This window comes from Phocoena phocoena, chromosome 8 (assembly GCF_963924675.1).
Source record: "Phocoena phocoena chromosome 8, mPhoPho1.1, whole genome shotgun sequence".
Lineage (NCBI taxonomy): Eukaryota > Metazoa > Chordata > Mammalia > Artiodactyla > Phocoenidae > Phocoena > Phocoena phocoena.
Window position 1 is genome coordinate 49,758,759 of NC_089226.1, and position 21,083 is coordinate 49,779,841.

Genomic DNA, 21,083 nt, shown 5'->3' on the forward strand with positions numbered 1-21,083 from the left:
CAGGCCTGGCTTCCCGCCTGGCTCCGCCACTAGAGCCCCGCCAGGCGTCTTTCTGAACCCTTCTCATTATTATTATCAAATGGGGCTGATAATCCCCGCCCTCTCGTAGGTGTGTCGGGAGCAACCGTTAGGTAATCTGTGTTCGGAGAGGCCGTATATTTTTCGCGGCCTGTTCAGACTTTGACTGTATTGCTTAGGTGCAGTCCTCGAACCCAGGTCTCTGGTAAGCTACAGCGTACATTTCAGGTCAGGTCCGCTTTATTTTCGCTGATTTTCAGTACTCTGTAATCACCTAGTAGCCTTTCAAAAAAAAAAAAAAAGGAAGGAAAAGAAAACGGGAATGCCGTAACTACAAGGGTTGACTGGGAGGCGCAGCTGTTAGCAGTGTGTCCTGGACGTCTGACTTTGAGAGACGTTTCCAGAATCTTCTTTCCCCTAATTTAAAAACTCTTTAAGGTTGTCCGCAGAGTAGGCACTTCGTAATAACCATTGTCTGTTCACCTTAAATCTTCAGTGCCGGGTGAACTGAGCCGCCCAGTACCACTACTTTGTGCTGTTTTGCTCATTGTTTCGTTTTACTCACCCAAGCAAGACTGCAGTTGTAGATCCCCCATCTATAAGACCGCTGTTTAGTTCCCAGGGTCCTTGGCAAGGTATTTGTACATATTTAGGTGTTTAGTATACACGCACATCATGATGGGCTTTACAAAATGGACGTAGCATTTTTTTGAACCCTGGAAAATCGCCGCAGCCTCAATCCTTTGTAACCTTTTAGAGCTAATATGATTTGTGTCCCTCTTCATTAAACAAATATTTATTGAATGTTTACTGGGTACAAGTAGTTTAAGCTTGCCTCATAATGTCAGTAATCAAGGAATTTGAAAACCTTGACCTCTGACCAAGGGAAGGGTCTTAGTTAACTATCATCTAGTCCCATTCCCTATTTAAAGATAAAGGAAGGCACAGGAAGGTTTGTCTAAGTTTTGTGACCAATAGTGCTGGATTCCTAGTTCATTACTACTTCCCAAACTTAGCAGAACATCAAAAACACTGGGGGTGCTTTAAAAAACACAGTTTTTGGCCCTTCCGCAGAACTACTGAGTCAGTCTGGAGAGGTGGACCCCATAGATCTCTCTGTTAGTTTATTATTTAATATATTAATCCTGATAATTCTCATGCATCTAGCAAAGCATACGTCTACAGACCAGCATGTAAAAATATATATTAATGATCACCCACGTCACTGAAGTGTTGCACCTCTGAAGTTAGCAGTAAATTTTTAAAATTCTTTAAGTATAGTTGATTTACAATGTTGTGTTAGTTTCAGCAGTGACTCAGTCATATATATATATATACACACACACACACATATATATATTTTTCAGATTCTTTTCCATACTTTATTTTTGTCTTTTTAAAAAGTTTTTATTGAAATATAGTTGATTTACAATGTTGTGTTAGTTCCAAATGTATAGGAGAGTGATTCAGTTATACATATGTATATTCTTTTTTTACATTATCTTCCATTATAGGTTATTACAAGATATTGAGTATATCCATTATACTTTATTACAAGATATTAAATATAGTTCCCTGTGCTATATAGTAGGACCTTGTTTTTTTAATCTATTTTATTGATATATATAGTAGTTTGTATCTGGTTTGTAGTAGTTTGTATCCGGTTTGGGTTTAGTTTGCTAAACCCAAACCCCTAATTTATCCCTCCTCCCACCCTTTCCCCTTTGGTAACCATAAGTTTGTTTTCTATGTCTGTGAGCCTGTTTCTGTTTTGTAAATAAGTTCATTTGTATTATATTATATGCCACATGTAAGTGATATCATATGATATTTGTCATTCTCTCTCTGACTTCATTTAGTATGATAGTCTCTAGGTCCATCCATCTTGCTGCAAACAGCATTATTTCGTTCTTTTTTATGGCTGAGTAATATTCCGTTGTACCACATCTTCTTTATCCATTCATCCATCAGCGGACATTTATGTTGCTTCCATGTCCTGGCTATTGTAAATAGTGCCACAGTGAACATTGGGGTGCATGTATCTTTTCAAATTATGGCTTTCTCTGGATATATGCTGAGGAATAGGATTGATGAATGATGTGGTAGCTCTGTTTTTATTTTATTTTATTTTATTTGTTTGTTTTGTTTTTTGCAGTACACAGGCCTCTCACTATTGTGGCCTCTCCCGTTGCGGAGCACAGGCTCCGAACGCGCAGGCTCAGCGGCCATGGCTCACGGGCCCAGCCGCTCCACGGCATGTGGGATCTTCCCAGACCGGGGCACGAACCCGTGTCCCCTGCATTGGCAGGCAGACTCTCAACCACTGCGCCACCTGGGAAGCCTTGTTTTTATTTTTTTTAAGGAACCTTCATACTGTTCTCCACAGTGGCTGTACCAATTGATATTCCCACCAACAGTGTAGGAAGGTTCCCTTCTCTCCACACCCTCTCCAGCATTTACTGTGTGTAGATTTTTTCATGATGGCCATTCTGACCGGTGTGAAGTGATACCTCATTGTAGTTTTGATTTGCATTTCTCTAATAATTAGTGATGTTGAGCATCTTTTCATGGGCTTTTGGCCATCTGTATGTCTTCTTTGGAGAAATGTCTGTTTAGATCTTCCGCCCATTTTTTGATTGGATTGTTTGTTTTTTGATATTGAGCTGCATGAGCTATTTGTATATTTTGGAGATTAATCCCTTGTCAGTCACTTCGTTTGCAAATATTTTCTCCCATTCTAAGGGTGGTCTTCCTTTTGTTTATGGTTTCCTTTGCTGTGCAGAAGCTTTTAAGTTTAATTAGGTCCCGCTTGTTTATTTTTGCTTTTACTTCTATTGCCTTGGGAGACTGACCAAAAAAAACATTGATATGATTTATGGCAGAGAATGTTTTGTCTGTGTTCTCTTCTAGGAGTTTTATTGTGTCACGTCTTACATTTAAGTCTTTAAGCCATTTTGAGTTTATTTTTGTGTATGGTGTGAGGGAGTAGGGTTTTTTTGTTTTGGGGGGTTTTTTTTTTTGGTTGTGCCACACGACATGCGGGGTCCTTAGTTCCCCAACTAGGGATGGAACCCATGCCCCCTGCAGTGGAAACACAGAGTCTTAACCACTGGACCACCAGGGGAGTCCTGGGAGTGTCCTAACTTCATTGATTTACCTGCAGCTGTCCAGCTTTCCCAGCACCACTTGCTAAAGAGACTGTCTTTTCTCCGTTGTGTATCCTTGCCTCAGTTGTCAAAGATTAATTCATCATAGGTGTGTGGGTTTATTTCTGGGCTCTCTGTTCTGTTCCATTGATCCATATGTCTCTTTTTGTGCAATACCATGCTGTTAGGATTACTGTAAGCTTTATAGTATTGTCTGAAGTCTTGGAGGGTTATGCCTCCAGCTTTGTTCTTTTTCCTCAGGATTACTTTGGCAGTTGTGGGTGTGTTTTTTTTGTGGTTCCATATAAATTTTAGGATTGTTTGTTCTAGTTCTTTGAAAAATGTCATGGGTAATTTGATAGGGATCGCATTAAATCTGTACATTGCTTTGGGTAGTATGGCCATTTTAACAATATTAATTCTTCCGATCCAAGAGCATGGGATATCTTTCCATTTCTTTGAATCACCTTCAGTTTCCTTTATCAGTGTTTTATAGTTCTCAGCATATAAGTGTTTCACCTCCTTGGTCAGGTTTATTCCTAAGTTTTTGTTTTGTTTTGATGCAGTTTTAAAAGGGATTGTTGTCTTACTTTCCCTTTCTGATATTTCATTTTTAGTGTAAAGAAGTGCAACCAATTTCTGTACATTAATCTTGTATCCTCCTACCTTGCTGAATTTGTTTATCAGTTCTGGTAGTTATTGTGTGGAGTCTTTAGGGTTTTATGTATATAGTGTCATGTCATTTGCATATAATGATAACTTTATCTCTTCTAATTTGGATACCTTTTCTTTTTCTTGTCTGATTGCTGTGGCTGGGACTTCTAATACTATGTTGAATAGAAGTGGTGAGAGTGGGCATCCTTGTCTTATTCCAGATTTTAACGGGAAGGCTTTTAGCTTTTCACCATTGAGTTATGTCGGTTGTGGGATTGTCATAAATAGCTTTTATTATGTTGAGATATGTTCCCCTTATAGCCACTGTGGCAAGAGTTTCTATCATGAATGGATGTTGAATTTTATCAAGTGCATTTTCTGCATCTGTTGAGACAATCATGTAGTTTTTTTTGTATTTTCTTTTGTTGGTGTGGTTTATCACATTGATTAATACGCATATGTTGAACCATCTTTATGATCCTGGGATGAATCCAACTTGATCGTGGTGTATGATCCTTTTTATGTGTTGTTGGATTTGGTTTGCTGTTATTTTGTTGAGAATTTTTTCATCTATATTCATCAAAGATATTTGGCCTATAATTTTCTTTTTTGGTAGTGTCTTTGTGTTGTTTTGGTATCAGGGTGATGGTGGCTTCAGAGGATGACTTTAGAAGTGTTCCCTCCTCTTCAATCTTTTGGAAGAGTTTGAGAAGGATCAGTATAAGTTCTTCTTTGTATGTTTGGTAGAATTCTCCAGTGAAGCCATCCCAGTTCAGGACTTTTGTTTGCAGGGAGTTTTTAAATTATACATTCTAATTCACTTCTAGCAATTGGTTTGTTCGTATTCTCTCTTCTTGATTCAGTTTTGGTGGGCTCTATGTTTCTAGAAACTTGTCCATTTCTTCTAGGTTGATGAATTTATTGGCATATAATTATTCATAGTATTCTCTTACAGTTTTTGTATTTCTGCAATTTCAGTTGTTATTTTTCCTCTTTCATTTCTTATTTTGTTTATCTGGGTCCTCTCCCTTTTCTTCTTGGTGAGCCTGGCCAGATTTATAGATATTGTTTATCCTTTCAAAAAACCAGCTCTTGGTTTTTTGTTTGTTTTTAAGATTATTCTTTTTGTTTTGTTTTGGCCACACCACGCAGCTTGCAAGATCTTAGCTCCCCGACCAGGGATTGAACCCTTGCCCTCTGCAGTGGAAGCGCAGAGCCCTAACCATTGGACCATCAGGGAATTCCCCAGCTCTTGGTTTTATTGATTTTTTTTCCTACTTTCTTTTATTTGTTTGTTTGTTTTTTGCAGTACGCGGGCCTCTTACCGTTGTGGCCTCTCCCGTTGTGGAGCGCAGGCTCAGCGGCCATGGCTCATGGGCCCAGCCGCTCTGCGGCATGTGGGACCTTCCTGGACTGGGGCACGAACCCCTGTCCCCTGCATCAGCAGGCGGACTCTCAACCACTGCGCCACCAGGGAAGCCCCCTACTTTCTTTTAATCTGTTTTATTTTCTCTCTCTTTATCCCTCTTTTTTTTTTGTTTGTTTTTGCACCATGTCGCATGGCTTGTGGGATCTTAGTTCCCCAACCGGGGATCAAACCCAGGCCCTCGGCAGTGAAAGCACAGAGTCCTAACCACTGGATCAACAGGGAATCCCTTTTTTTTTTTAATTAATTCTTTATTTTGTTTACTTATTTATTTTGGCCATGCTGTGACTTGCGGGATCTTAGTTCCCCGACCAGAGATTGAACCCAGGCCAAGGCAGTGAAAGTGCCAAGTCCTAACCACTGCACCACCAGGGAACTCCTTATTTTCTCTCTAATCTTTATTATTTGCTTCCTCTGCTGACTTCAAGTTTTGTTCTTTTTCTAATTCTTTTAGCTGGTAGGTTAGATTATTTGAGATTTTTCTTGTTTTTTTTGAGGAAGGCCTGTATTGCTATTAACTTCCCTGTTAGAACTGCTTTTGCTGTATCTATAGATTTTTTATGGTTGTGTTTTCATTGTCATTTGTCTCAAGGTATTTTAAAATTTCCTCTTTGATTTTGTCATTGACCCATTGGTTTTTTAGTAGCACATTGTTTACCCACCATGTAACGTTTCTTTTTCTGTGGTTGATTTCTAATTTCTTGCCATTGTAGTCAAAAAAGATGCTTGAAATAATTTCTATCCTCTTAAATTTTTGGAGGTTTGTTTTGTGTCCTAGTATATTGTCTGTCCTAGAGTATATTCCATGTGTGCTTGAAAAGAATGTGTATTCTGGGGTTTTTTTTGATGTAATGTCCTAAAGATATCAGTTAAGTCTAATTGTTTTATTGTGTCCTTTAGGGTCTCTGTTGCCTCACTGATCTTCTGTCTGGATGATCTGTCCATTGATGTCAGTGCAGTGTTAAAGTCTCCCACTATTATTGTATTTCCATCAGTTTCTCCCTTTATGACTGTTAGTATTTGTTTTATGTATTTAGGTGCTCCTATATTGAGTGTGTATATGTTAACGAGTGTAATATCCTTTTCTTGTATTGATCCTTTTATCATTATACAGTGTCCTTCTTTATTTTTCTTTATGAGTTTTGTTTTACAGTCTGTATTGTCTGATATGAGTATTGCTACCCCTGCTGTCTTTTCATTTCCATTTGTATGAAGTGTCTTTTTCCCCTCACTTTCAGTCTATGTGTGTCTTTGCCCTAAAGTGGGTTTCTTGTAGGCAGCATAATGTAGGTTCTTCTTTTATTACCCAGTCTGCCACTCGTGGTTGGAGCATTTAGTTCATTGACATTTAAGGTAATTATTGAATAAATAAATATGTATTTATTGCCATTTTAAACCTTGTTTTCCAGTTCATTTTGTATTTCTTCTTTGTTTCTTTTGCTTTTTGTATTTCTTTTTGTGGCTTGATGGTTTTCTTTTGTATTATGCTTGAGTACCTTTCTTTTTGGTGTCTGTGAATTTATTGTATGTTTTTGATTTGTGGTTACCTGGTTTCCAAGTATGTTAACCCATTACTATGTCTACTTGCTTTAGACTGGTAGTTATATAAGCTCAAACGCAGTCTAAAAGATCAACATTTTCGTACTCCCTTTGCCCACATTTTGTGATTTTGATGTCCTATTTTACATCTTCATGTTTATCCTTTTCTGTGCATTGTAGTTATAATTGCTTTCATAAAATTTTTTTCTTAATCTCTGTAGTGGTTTATTTAAGTGATTTACTTTCCTACTGTGATTTTCTCTTTCCTATAGATTCTTGCTTCTCTATTTAGAGAACACTTTTCAATATTTCTTTTAGGATAAGTCTAGTATTACTGTATTCTTTTAGTTTTTGCTTGTCTGAGGAATTTTTAATCTCTCCTTCTATTCTAAATGGTAATATTGCTGGGTAGAGTATCCTAGGTTGCAGGGTTTTCCCTTACCAATTTGAATATATCTTGCCACTCCAGGCCTGTAACGTTTCTGTAGAGAAATCAGCTGATAGCCTTATGGGGGTTCCCTTGTAACTAATTCTTTATTTTTCTCTTGCTGCCTTTAGAATCCTCTCTTTTTAACTTTTGCCATTTTAACTATAAAATATCTTGGTGTAGGTCTGTTTTGGTTTATCTTGTTTGGGACCCTCTTGTTTCCTGTACCTGGATATCTGTTTCCTTCTTTAGGCTTGGGAAGTTTTCAACCATAATTTTTTCAAATACATTTTCAATCCCCTTTTCTGTTTCTTCTCTTTCTGGGATCCCTATTACGCATAGATTGGCACACTTTATATTATCCCATAGGTCTTTTATGTTGCTTTCATCTTTTTTTTTTTCATTTGTCTTTCTGTCTGCTGTTCTGATTGGGTGATTTCCATTACTCTGTCTTCCAGATCACTTCTTTATTCTTCTCATTATTAATTTCCTGTTTCTTGTCTTTAGTTTGGTTTTCATCTCAGCAAATGAGTTTTCTAGTTTAATTGGCTCCCCTTTATAGTTTCTAGTTCCTTGTTAAAATGATCTGTATTTCTATCAATAGCTATTCTTAATTCCTTAAGTATTTTTATTACCTCCTTTTTGAACTCAGCATTTAGTAGGCTGTACAGGTCTGTTTCATTGTTTCTTCTTTCAGGCTAGTTCTCTTGATCCTCTAATTTGGGGTGGTTCTTCTGCTGCTTAATTTTACTTATATTTCTCTGACTGAATTTAGGAGAAACAGTTATCTACTGTGGTCTTGAAGGGCTGTTTTTATGTTGGTGTGTCCCTGCATAGCTTCCATGAGTCTAATATTTTTGCTGTGAGGACACTTTTTAGTATGGATGCCTGCCACATATCCCCTCAGTGTGTTCTGGTCATTATCCTCTTGATGGGGGGGTGTGATTGGTGTTGTGGTAACCAGAGCCTGCACTGGATGTTGAGCATCGTCTCACCTTTGGTCTGGTTGTCACAGCCCTGTCAGGGGCAGGGTTTGCTTGCTCCCCAGTTGTTGGAGTAGAAGCCCCTAGATCCATGTCTGAGCTGTGGTGTAAGGTAGGCAGGACTGGAGCACTTCTTCTGGTAAAGGAGCCACTGAATATGCCTCCACAGGAGCTGTCCACCAGGAAGTGCACTCTGTCATGTTGCCTGTCATCCGTGTGTGCTCACAGAGTACAATGTTGTTGTCACTCTGTCATGTTGCCTGTCACCCGTGTGTGCTCACAGAGTACACTGTTGTTGGCACTGCGCTTGGCCCCACCTCAGCTGTCGGAATGTAGCAATCAGCCCAAATGTCCCTCAGGTGCTATGCTCACAAAGCCACCAGCACAGGTCCCTACTGCATTTCCATTGCAATCACATAGGCACCAGTACTGCTGTGGGAGCCACAGAATTAGCCCAGACCCCAGCCCCACCTCTGTGTGCATGCTAATGCCAGACCTGCCTCAGCCATGGGAACACCAGTAAACAGCTCGGATGACCCACAGGTGCTGAGCTTACAAAGGCACCAGCATCATAAATCTGCCAAACTCTCACATCCTTGGAGATATGGCTCAGGTTTCAGCCCCACCTCTGGGTATGGGCAAGTCACTGGCACTTACACGTTCCCAGAGCTAATAGAGTCAGAGCCATACCAGCTGTGAGCATGCTGGTAATCAGGCTGCTATGGTGGGGTATCGCCTCTCCCTTCACACATGCATTAACAGTGGGGCTTCTGTGGCAGACCCAGGCTCCGTTCTGCACACACTCCCAGTTGCAGCCGGGACCACACTCCAGCCACTTTGTGCTATCTCTACTCAGACAACATCAGTCCTCTCCCTGGGTCTGTCTGCTGAAGCTCGAGTTTCAGCCCCCAGCCCCCAGGTGCACTAGCAGATGCGCATCTCAGGATGGGGAGTGCAGTGAGGTGGCCAGGACTGTATGCTGGTCTCTGTTCTGCATGCTGCAAGCCAGTTGCTGCACTATTCCCTAAGTCTCTGAAGCGCCCTATCTATTCCAGCTGATCTCCCAGCCAGTGAAGGGGGTTCCCAGAGTGAGAGAAGCTTTTTTCTTTCACAGCTTCCTCCCAGGGGCATAGGTCCTGTCCCAATTCTTTTTTTTTTTTTTTTTTCTTTAGTCCTACTGCATTACATGGTGATCGTTCTTGAAGCTTTGATTGTATCAGATCTGCCAGTGTTCACTGGGTATTCTGTGAGAATTGTTCCACATGTAGATGGATTTTTGATGTATTTGTGGGAGGAGGTGAGCTCCACGCCCTTCTATTTTGCCATCTTGATCTCTCCCCTGAGACAAATATTCTTCACTTGGGCCATCTGAGAAATGATTCTTAGTTTCTTTGCGTGTGATTTACATAAAAATCACATGCCTACACAAAGTATTACCAGCTGCCTCTGCAGTTCTCCTACTCAGGAAAGAAAGCAGACCACTGTCAGAGTGAGGGAGGTGAGGGATGAAGAGCAGCAGCTATGTGTGGACTCTATAGTTTGCTTCAGTTTTACATTTTTTCTCAACTTTGATTCTTTGAAGAGCCAAAAAAGGTACAGAGTACAAATGTTGAAGAATATATTTATTATCGTTATTGTTTTCATAGAACTTTGGCCTACAGTGGCTGCTTTGACTTATAAATCTGACTGTGCATCAGGGATACCTGTTAAGATTTTAAAGCATTATAGGCTTGGACTGTACCTCAGAACTACTACACAAATAACTCTAACAGTTATGTTTAGGTATATTTATTCTTCAAAATCCTTACAGTTGAGTCTGCTATACAGATAGGGTTGAGAACCACTGGCCTACAGGATAAACTTTAAATACCATTGCATTGCAAGCCATGATCTTCATAGTCTGGGCCAGTCTATTTTTCTAGTCCATTCTCCCTATTCCCTGTATCTACTCTCCTACCTTTGTAGCAGTATTATAGAACTTGCCATTCTCCAGACACCAGATTTTTTTTTAATCTTCCTGAATGTTTCATTTGTTTGTTTGTTTGTTTTTAGCAGAATCTGACTTGTATTTCTTCTTTTGGGACACGGTATAAAAACTAGCCTGGTTGTTTTACTCTGCTTCTCTTTAGGAAGTCCAACCAGGATATACGTTACATGAACTTTTTTTTTTATGCAGCAGGTTTACATTTCCCTTATCATCTCCATTTCCAGTGTTACTCATTTAGAATAAATCTTGTTTGAGACCCCATGAATTTACAGAAATCCCCAACCTATTGCTGAAATCGCAAATCCAACTATTTTACAACTCATGAAGTGATTTTTATTGATTAATTTTAAAGGTATGAAGCATAAATATCCTTGTTAAGAGTTGGGTACTGTGAAGAGTGCTGAAGAAATATCTGTATAAGGAAGGCTACCTAGTTTTTGGCTTCCTTCTAAGACGGATTTTCAGGCACCCTATTTATCTTCTAAGGAAACTATTATTACCCTCGCTTGTTACCTGCAGTTTCTGGCTGTGGTTCAGGGAGGGGGAGCTCAGAGAAAACCTAGTGATAGGGTGACAAATATAGTCTGATTTGCCCTGGACTATCCATCCCTCAGTTCCAGGCCAAGTAAGATGATTGGTTATTATACCTGGCACATTCTTAGAGTTGAAGAGATGGAACTGACAGTATGGGAGACTAAAATGACTTGAGTTCACAGAACAGATACCATAGAGGAGAATGTGCACAGAGAGAGAACTTCAGAGATTAGCAAAGGATCCACTTAGAGTACTTAATGGAGTAGTGAACAGTGTGTACATATGAGAAGACTGCCTGAGACTAGAGAAAGAACCACTATATATATATATATATATATATATATATATATATATGTATATATATATGTACATATATATACACACACCATATATGTACACACATGCACATATATGTATAGTTACATGTATTTAAGGAGAACAGTACCCCACACACCTACAGGACCAGGAACAATGTCTGTTTCCATCAGCCAGATGGGAAAAAACTCATTCATGGGACATTGGGTAGGATACATTTAAGGGTATTACCTCATTAGTTGGGGATAAATAACCCTAGACTGACCACTACTCTGGGCCTGAATAATGTATATTAAAATCCAGACCTAAAAAAATAAAACCGTTTCTGAGTAATTTCAGTGCATTCCAGAATGAAGCTCAAGAATACTTATAAATATATCCACCACCAAACAAGATAACAAACTTATTATTTAGCATCCAATCAAAAATCACCAAGCATGAAAAAATCAGGAACACACAACCTATAATGAAGAGAAAAAAATCAATAATTTGAAACCAAGCTAGAACTGACAGATGTAAGAATTATCAGACATAAACATGTTTAAAAACTTAGAAGATATAGGAAAGGTAAATCTATCAAGTTGAGTTTCTAGATATCAAAAATAGGTTTTATATGAAAACTGCATTAGATAGAATTCCCAACAAATTTGCCTTGCAATATAACTTGTCCTATGTGTCTCTTCCATCTCGTTGTTCCTGAGTTTGGTAGTCTTGATGTTGTCACAAAATAATGTTCCTTTCCTATGAATAAATTTTTAAAAAGTAAATAAAATTCTGCTGAGCTTAGAAAAAAAATTAGTCTTGCAGAAGAGAAGATTGGAAAATTTGAAAATATAGCAATAAAAACCTATCCAAAGTGTAAAAGAATGTGGGAGGACGAGGTAGAAAAAAGGTTCCAGTGAGCTCGGAGACATCTTCAGTTGGCCTAATATATGTGTAACTTGAGGCCCAAAAATAGAAGGTAGCAAAAAAATTTTGAAGAAATGATGGGTGAAAGTTTTCAAATTTGAGGGAAACTATAAAATGACGAAGCTCAACAAACACTCAAGTACAAGGAACATGAAGAAAACAACCAAAGCACCTCATTATAAAATTTGTTTAAAGCAAAGATCAAAAAATAATAAAAACATCCAGGAAAAAAAATGAAATAGGCATACTAAATACAGAGCAACAAAGATAAGACTGACATCAGATTTCTTCTTGAAAAAAATGCAATTGAGAAAACATTGAGGCACCATCTATAAATTACTAAAATATAGAAAGCTGTCAAGCCAAGAATTTATTTAGGTCTTCTGCCCAAATTTTGATTGTATTATTTTTCGATATTTAGCTGTATAAACTGTATATTTTGGAAATTAATCCCTTGTCGGTTGCATCCTTTGCAAATATTTTCTCCCATTCCATAGTTTGTCTTTTTGTTTTTGTTTATGGTTGCCTTTGCTGTGCAAAAGCTTTTACGTTTAATTAGGTCTCATTTGTTTATTTTTGTTTTTATTTCTATTACTCTAGGAGACAGATCCGAAAAGATATCTCTGTGATTTATGTCAAAGAGTGTTCTATGTTTTCCTTTAGGAGTTTTATAGTATCTGGTCTCACATTTAGGTCTTTAATCCATTTTGAGTTTATTCTTGTGTATGGTGTTAGAGAATGTTCTAATTTAATTATTTTACGTGTAGCTGTCCAGTTTTCCCAGCACCACTTATTGAAGAGACTGTCCCTTCTCCATTGTATATTCTTGCCTTCTTTGTCATAGATTAATTGATCATAAGTGCATGGGTTTATTTCTGGGCTTTATCCTGTTTCATTGATCGATGTGTTTGTTTTTGTGCTGGTACCATACTATTTTGATTGTTATAGCTCTGTAGTACAGTCTGAAGTCAGGGAGCATGATTCCTCCAGCTCTGTTTTTTCTCAAGATTGTTTTGGCTATTGTGTCGTCCTCAGTTTCTTTAATCAGTGTCTTATAATTTTCAGCATACAGGTCTTCTTGCTTCCTCAGGTTTATTCCTAGGTATTTTATTCTTTTGGATGTGATGGTAAATGGGATTGTTTCCTTAAATTTCTCTTTCTGATTTTCGTTGTATTGTGTAGAATTACAACAGATTTCTGTATATTAATATTGTATCCTGCAACTTTACCAAATTCATTGATGAGCTCTAATAGTTTCCTGGTGGCGTCTTTAGGATTTTCTATATAGTATCATGTTTGTTTTCTACATCTGTTTCTCAGTTTCTGTCCTGCAGACCAGTTTATCTGTACTATTTTTCTAGGTTCCACATATATGCGTTAATACGTGACATTTGTTTTTCTCTTTCTGACTTACTTCACTCTGTATCTATTTGACAGTCTCTAAATCCATCCACGTGTCTACAAATGACCCAATTTCATTCCTTTTTATGTCTGAGTAATATTCCATTGTATATATGTACCACATCTTCTTTATCCATTCGTCTGTTGATGGGCATTTAGGTTGCTTCCATGACCTGGCGATTGTAAATAGTGCTGCAGTGAACATTGGGGTGCATGTGTCTTTTTGAATTATGGTTTTCTCTGGGTGTATGCCCAGTAGTGGGATTGCTGGGTCATATGGTAATTCTATTTTTAGTTTTTTAAGGAACCTCCATACTGTTCTCCATACTGCCTGTATCAATTTACATTCCCACCAACAGTGCAAGAGGGTTCCCTTTTCTCCGCACCCTCTCCAGCATTTGTTGCTTGTAGATTTTCTGATGATGCCCATTCTAACTGGTGTGAGGTGATACCTCCTTGTAGTTTTGATTTGCATTTCTCTAATAATTAGTGATGTTGAGCAGCTTTTCATGTGCTTCTTGGCCATCAGTATGTCTTCTTTGGAGAAATGTCTCTTTAGGTCTTCTGCCCATTTTTGGATTGCATTGTTTGTTTCTTTAATATTGAGCTGCATGAGCTGTTTATATATTTTGGAGATTAATCCTTTTTCCGTTGATTCGTTTGCAAATATTTTCTCCCATTTTGAGGGTTGTCTTTTCGTCTTGTTTATGGTTTCCTTTGCTGTGCAAAAGCTTTGAAGTTTCATTAGGTTCCATTTGTTTATTTTTCTTTTTATTTCCATTACTCTAGGAGGTGGATCAAAAAATACCTTGCTGTGATTTATGTCAAAGAGTGTTCTTCCTATGTTTACCTCTGAGAGTTTTATACGGTCCGGTCTTGCATTTTGGTCTCTAATCCATTTTGAGTTTATTTTTGTGTATGGTGTCAGGGAGTGTTTTAATTTCATTCCTTTTCGTGTAGCTGTCCAGTTTTCCCAGCACCACTTATTGAAGAGGCTGTCTTTTCTCCATTGTATATCCTTGCCTCCTTTGACATAGATTAGTTGACCATAGGTGCATGGGCTTATCTCTGGGCTTTCTATCCTGTTCCATTGATCTATATTTCTGTTTTTGTGCCAGTACCATATTGTCTTGATTACTGTAGCTTTGTAGTATAGTCTGAAGTTAGGGAGTCTAATTCCTCCAGCTCTGTTGTTTTCCCTCAAGACTACTTTGGCTATTGGGGGTCTTTTGAATCTCCATACAAATTTTAAGATTTTTTGTTCTAGTTCCGTAAAAAATGCCATTGGTAAATTGATAGGGATTGCATTGAATCTGTAGATTGTTTTGGGTAGTATAGTCATTTTCACAGTATTGATTCTTCCAATCCAAGAACAGGGTATATCTCTCCATCTGTTGGTATCATCTTTAATTTCTTTCATCAGTGTCTTATAGTTTTCTGCATACAGGTCTTTTGTCTCCCTAGGTAGGTTTATTCCTAGTTATTTTATTCTTTTTGTTGCAATGGTAAATGGGAGTGTTTCCTTAATTTCTCTTCCAGATTTTTCATCATTAGTGTATAGGAATGCAAGAGATTTCTGTGCATTAATTTTGTATCCTGCAACTTTACCAAATTCATTGATTAGCTCTAGTAGTTTTCTGGTGAAATCTTTAGGATTCTCTATGTGTAGTATATCATGTCATCTGCAAACAGTGATAATTTTACTTCTTCTTTTCCAATTTGTATTCCTTTTATTTCTTTTTCTTTGATTGCCGTGGCTAGGAATTCCAAAACTATGTTGAATAATAGTGGTGAGAGTGGACATCCTTGTCTTGTTCCTGATCTTAGAGGAAATGCTTTTAGTTTATCACCATTGAGAATGATGTTTGCTCTGGGTTTATCGTATATGGCCTTTATTATGTTGAGGTAGCTTTCCTCTATGCCCATTTTCTGGAGAGTTTTTATCATAAATGGGTGTTGAATTTTGTCAAAAGCTTTTTCTGCATCTATTGAGATGATCATATGGTTTCTATTCTTCAATTTGTTATTATGGTGTATTACATTGATTGATTTGTGTATATTGAAGAATCCTTGCATCCCTGGGATAAATCCCACTTGATCATGGTGTATGATCCTTTTAATGTGTTGTTGGATTCTGTTTGCTAGTATTTTGTTGAGGATTTTTGCATCTGTATTCATCAATGATATTGGTCTGTAATTTTTTTTATATAGTATCTTTGTCTGGTTTTGGTATCAGGGTGATGGTGGCCTCACAGAATGAATTTGGGAGTGTTCCTTCCTCCGGAATTTTTTGGAAAAGTTTGAGAAGGATGGGTGTTAGCTCTTCTCTAAATTTTTGATAGAATTCACCTGTGAAGCCATCTGGTCCTGACTTTTGTTTGTTGGAAGATTTTTAATCACAGTTTCAATTTCATTACTTGCGATTGGTCTGTTCATATTTTCTGTTTTTTCCTGGTTCAGTCTTAGGAGGTTATACCTTTCTAAGAATTTGTCCATTTCTTCCAGGTTGTCCATTTTATTGGCATAGAGTTGCTTGTAGTAGTCTCAGGATGCTTTGTATTTCTGCAGTGTCTGTTGTAACTTCTTTTTCATTTCTAATTTTATTGATTTGAGTCCTCTCCCTCTTTTTCTTGATGAGTCTGGCCAGTGGTTTATCAATTTTGTTTATCTTCTCAGAGAACCAGCTTTTAGTTTTATTACTCTTTGCTATTGTTTTCTTTGTTTTTATTTCATTTATCTCTGCTCTGATCTTTATCGTTTCTTTCCTTCTGCTAACTTTGGGTTTTGTTTTTTCTTCTTTCTGTAGTTCCATTAGGTGTAAGGTTAGATTGTTTACTTGAGATTTTTCTTGTTTCTTGAGGTAGGCTTGTATTGCTATAAACTTCCCTCTTAGAACTGCTTTTGCTGCATTCCATAGGTTTTGGATCATCGTGTTTTCATTGTCAGTTGTCTCTAGGTATATTTTGATTTCCTCTTTATTTCTCCAGTGATCGCTTGGTTATTTAGTAACGTATTGTTTAGCCTCCATGTGTTTGTGTTTTTTCTGTTTTTTTTCCCTGTAATTGATTTCTAATCTCATAGGGTTGTGGTCAGAAAAGATGATTGATATGATTTCAATTTTCTTAAATTTACTGAGGCTTGATTTATGACCCAAGATGTGATCTATCCTGGAGAATGTTCCGTGCACGCTTGAGAACAAAGTGTAATCTGCTGTTTTTGGATGGAATGTCCTATAAATATCAATTAAATCTATTTGGTCTATTGTGTCATTTAAAGCTTGTGTTTCTTTATTAATTTTCTGTTTGGATGATCTGTCCATTTGTGTAAGTGAGGTGTTAAAGTCTCCCACTATTATTGTGTCACTGTCGATTTCCTCTTTTATAGCTGTTAGCAGTTGTCTTATGTATTGAGGTGCTCCTATGTGGGTGCATATATATTTATAATTGTTATATCTTCTTTTTGGATTGATCCCTTGATCATTATGTCGTGTCCTTCCTTGTCTCTTGTAACATTCTTTATTTTAAAGTCTATTTTATCTGATATGAGTATTGCTACTCCAGCTTTCTTTTGATTTCCATTTGCATGGCATATCTTTTTCCATCCCCTCACTTTCAGTCTGTATATGTCTCTAGGTCTGAAGTGTGGGTCTCTTGTAGACAGTATATATATGGGTCTTGTTTTTGTATCCATTAAGCAAGCCTGTTTCTTTTGGTTGGAGCACTTAATCCATTCACGTTTAAGGTAATTATCGATATGTATGTTCCTATGACCATTTTCTTTATTGTTTTGGGTTTGTTTTTGTAGGTCCTTTTCTACTCTTGTGTTTCCCACTTAGAGAAGTTCCTTTAGTATTTGTTGTAGAGCTGGTTGGTGGTGCTGAATTCTCTTAGCTTTTGCTTGTCTATAAAGCTTTTGATTTCTCCATCGAATCTGAATGAGATCCTTGCTGGGTAGAGTAATCTTGGTTGTAGGTTTTTCCCTTTCATCACTTTAAATATATCATGCTACTCCCTTCTGGCTTGTAGAGTTTCTGCTGAGAAATCAGCTGTTAACCTTACGGGAGTTCTCGTGTATTTTATTTGTCGTTTTTCCCTTGCTGCTTTCAATAATTTTTCCTTGTCTTTAATTTTTGCCAATTTGATTACTGTGTGTTTCTCCTTGGGTTTATCCTGTATGGGACTCTCTGTGCTTCCTGGACTTGGGTGGCTATTTCCTTTCCCACGTTAGGAAGTTTTCGACTATAATCTCTACAAATATTTTCTTGGGTCCTTTCTCTCTCTCTTCTCCTTCTGAGACTCCTATATTGTGAATGTTGTTGCGTTTAATGTCCCAGAGGTCTCTTAGACTGTCTTCATTTCTTTTCATTCTCTTTTCTTTATTCTCTTTTGCAGCAGTGAATTCCACCATTCTGTCTTCCAGGTCACTTATCTGTTCTTCTGCCTCAGTTATTCTGCTATTGATTCCTTCTAGTGTAGTTTTCATTTTGGTTATTGTATTGTTCGTCTCTGTTCTTTAATTCTTCTAGGTCTTTGTTAAGCATTTCTTGCATCTTCTTGATCTTTGCCTTCATTCTTTTTCCGAGGTCCTGGATCATCTTCACATCATTATTCTGAATTATTTTTCTGGAAGGTTGCCTATCTCCACCTCATTTAGTTGTTTTTCTGAGGTTTTATCTTGTTCCTTCATCTGGTACATAGCCTTCTGCCTTTTCATCTTGTTTATCTTTCTGTGAATGTGGTTTTTGTCTTTGTGATAGCTTTGTCTGATTTTGGTTTCAGGGTGATGGTGGCCTCATAAAAGGAGGTCAGAAGTGTTCCTTCCTCTGCAATTTTTTGAAATAGTTTCAGAAGGGTAGGTGTTAACTCTTCTCCAAATGTTTGGTAGATTTCACCTGTAAAGCCATCTGGTCCTGGACTTTTGTTTGTTGGGAGTTTTTTTTTTGTTTTTTTTGCAGTACACGGGCTTCTCACTGCTGTGGCCTCTCCCGTTGCAGAGCACAGGCTCTGGACACACAGGCTCAGCAGCCATGGCTCACAGGCCCAGCCGTTCTGCGGCATGTGGGATCTTCCCGGACCGGGGCATGAACCTGTGTTCCCTGCATCGGCAGGCGGACTCTCAACCACTGTGCCACCAGGGAAGCCTGGGAGTTTTTTAATTAATTATTTTCAGTACTGGTACTTGGTCTGCTCATATTTTCTATTCCTGGTTTTGTCTTGGGAGTGTGCACCTTTCTAAGAATTTGTCCATTTCTTTCAGGTTGTCCACTTTATTGGCATATAGTTCCCTGTAGTAGTCTCTTATGGTCCTTTGTATCTCTGTGGTGTTGGTTGTAACTTCTTCTAATTCATTTCTGATTTTTATTGATTTGGGCCCTCTCCTTTTTTTTCTTGATGAGTCTGGCTAAAGGTTTATCAATACTGCTTATATTTTCAAAGAACCCGGTTCATTGATCTTTTCTATTATTTTCTTCATCTCTATTTCATTTATTTCTCCTCTGATCTTTATGATTTCTTTCCTCCTACTAACTTTGAGTTTTGTTTATTCTTTCTCTAGTTGCTTTCGACGTAAGGTTATTTGAGATTTTTCTTGTTTCCTGAGGTAAACTTGTATCGCTTAGAATTGCTTTTGCTGCATCCATAGGTTTTGGATCATCATGTTGTCATTTTCCTTTTTTCAGGTATTTTTTTGTTTCCTCTTTGATTTCTTCAGTGACTCATTGGTTGTTTAGTAGTGTATTGTTTAGCCTTGACGTGTTTGTGTGTTTTGCAGTTTTTTTCTTGTAGTTGATTTCTAGTCTCATAGTGTTGGGGTCAGAAAAAAATGCTTGATATGATTTCAATTTTTTTAATTTATTGAGGCTTGTTTTGTGGCCTAGCATGTGATCTATCCTGGAGAATGTTCCATGTGCATGAGAAAAGGATGTTTATTCTACTTCTTTCAGGTGAAATGCTCAATAAATATCAATTAAGCCCATTTCATCCAATTAACTATATATATGTTCTTATTGCCATTTTGTTAACTGTTCCGGATTTTTGTAAGTCTTTTATTTCCCCCTTCTTTTGTTCACTTCTCTTGTGATTTGATGACTATATTTAGTGTTGTGTTTGGATTCCTTTTTCTTTTCTTTTTTTAAAAAATAAATTTATTTATTTATTTATTTTTGGCTGCACTGGGTCTTCGTTGCTGTGTGTGGCCTTTCTGTAGTTGTGGCTAGTGTGGGCTGCTCTTTGTCTTGGTGCGTGGGCTTCTCATTGCGGTGGCTTCTCTTGTTACGGAGCACAGGCTCTAGGCACATGGGCTTCAGTAGTTGTGGCTTGTGGGCTCTAGAGTGCAGGCTCAGTAGTTGTGGCACACAGGTTTAGTTGCTCCACAGCATGTGGGATCTTCCCAGACCAGGGCTGGAACCTGTGTCCCCTACATTGGCCGGCAGATTTTTAACCACTGCGCCACTAGGGAAGTCCCCTTTTTCTTTCTTGTGTGTAGATCCATTGTAAGTTTTTGGTTGGCGGATACCATGAGGGTTTTGTATAGCAGTCTATGTATATAGATGATTGTTCTAAGTTGCTGCTCTCTTAATTTCAAATGCATTTTAAATACCCTTCATTTGTACTTTCTTCCCCTCACAATTACTGGGAGTTTTTTCATTTGTTTTGGTTTTGCTTTTGGTTTTTTTTGGCCGCACTGCACAGCATGCAGGATCTTAGTTCCCTGACCAGGGATCGACCCCATGCCCCCTGCATTGGGAGCTCAGAGTCTTAACTGCTAGACTGCCAGGGAAGTCCCCACAATTACTGTTTTTGATATCATATTTTACATTTAATTGTTTTGTGTATCCCTTAACTGCTTGTTGTGGATAAACATGATTTTACCACTTTTGTCTTTTAAACTCCCTACTGGTTTTGTGTGTGGGTGATCTCCTACCTTTACTGTATGTTTGCCTTTACTGGTGAGCTTTTTCATTTTGTAATTTTCTTGTTTCTAGTTGTTTTCTTGTTTCTAGCTTCTAGGTGGTCTTTATCATCTAGAGAAATTTCTTTATCATTTGTTGTAAAGCTGGTTTGGTGGTACTCAATTCTTTCAGCTTTTGCTTGTCTGTAAAGCTTTTGATTTCTCCATCGAGTGTGAATGAGAGCCTTGCTGGGTAGAGTATTCTTGGTTGTAAGTTTTCCCCTTTCATCACTTTAAATATATTGTGCCACTCCCTTCCGGCCTGCAGAGGTCTGCTGAAAAATCAGCTGATAGCCTTATGGGAGTTCCTTTGTATGTTTTTTGTTGATTTTCCCTTGCTGCTTTTAGTATTCTCTCTTTATTTTTAACTTTGTCATTATGATTACAATATGTCTTGGTGTGTTCCTCTTTGGGTTAATCCTCTGTGGGAATCTCTGTACTTCCTGGACTTGGATGACTGTTTCCTTTCCCAGGTTAGGGAGGTTTTCAGCTACTGTCTCTTCAAATATTTTCTCAGGCCCTCTCTGTCTTCTCCTTCTGGGACCCCTATAATGCAATATTATTGTGCTGATGTTTTCCAGAGGTCTCTTAAACTGTCCTCATTTCTTTTCATTCTTTTTTCTGTTCAGCTATAGTGATTTACACTGTCTTCTAGCTCACTGATCTGTTCTTCTGAATCATTTAGTCTACTATTAATTCATTCTAGTGTAATTTTCATTTCAGTTATTGTATTCTTCATCTCTGCTTGGTTGTCCTTTGTATTTTCTACCTCTTCATTAAAAACTTCTAACTTCTT

At 37.9% G+C, this 21,083-nt stretch overlaps 1 protein-coding gene across 1 annotated transcript in view; it reads left to right on the forward strand.

The window, feature by feature from the left end:
- CCDC90B (coiled-coil domain containing 90B) overlaps positions 1-21,083 on the forward strand; it is a 53,505-nt gene that overhangs the window by 667 nt on the left and 31,755 nt on the right. The window lies entirely within an intron of this gene.